The 699-nt window shown below is 39.6% G+C and overlaps 1 non-coding gene across 1 annotated transcript; it reads right to left on the bottom strand.

Annotated features, from left to right (window-relative positions):
* Positions 1–247: 247 nt before the first annotated feature.
* On the bottom strand, positions 248–354 carry LOC111725507. The gene has a single exon (XR_002773559.1). It is a non-coding gene; the product is annotated as a U6 spliceosomal RNA (small nuclear RNA).
* Positions 355–699: the final 345 nt, after the last annotated feature.

Genomic DNA, 699 nt, shown 5'->3' with positions numbered 1-699 from the left:
ATCCAACACTGTCAAAGGGGTGTTAAAATCTCCAAGTATTATGGTGCTGGAAGATATTAAATTGCTCGTGTCTGTTAGGGTCTCCCATATAAATTGAGGAGCATTCTGGTGGGGTGCATAAATGTTAATAATTGACATCTCTTCATGTTGAGTGTTTTCCTTAACAAACATGAAGTGACTATCCTTGTCTTTCCTTACTTTTGTTGGTTTAAAGTCTAATGTATCTAAAAATTAAATTGCCACCTCTAAAAATATGGAACGCGTCACAAATTTGTGTGTCAACCTTGTGCAGGGACCATGGGAATCTTCACTCTATCATTCCAATTTTAGTATATGTGCTGCTGAAGCAAGCACTTTTAATAAATTTGAATTAATCAGTGATTTTAAAAATCATATCATCACCTCAGTAGCTTTCCAATGCTTAGCTACTTAGGGGAAGAGACTCAGTGTTTGGAAGTTACTTCCATTTCCCCCTCTCTATTATTAATCCAAAAGTTGATCTATGTCCCCAGTGAGGTTCATGTGTTGCCCTATCCTGGCACCAGAGAAGAGTTAAATAACCTTCTCAGGCCTTAGCTGGAGGTGTCTCCTCACCTCTAATCTATGGGTATAGGTGCAGCACATCACTGGCCATTCTCAGCTGATACATACTGAAACCAGCCTGGCCTCACTGGCCTTTGGCATTATGCCAATATCTCA

Source organism: Otolemur garnettii, unplaced genomic scaffold (genome assembly GCF_000181295.1).
Source record: "Otolemur garnettii isolate 467f Iridium unplaced genomic scaffold, OtoGar3 scaffold00042, whole genome shotgun sequence".
NCBI lineage: Eukaryota > Metazoa > Chordata > Mammalia > Primates > Galagidae > Otolemur > Otolemur garnettii.
The sequence above is the reverse complement of the archived record's forward strand: the minus strand, read 5'-3'. Positions and strand labels throughout refer to the sequence as shown.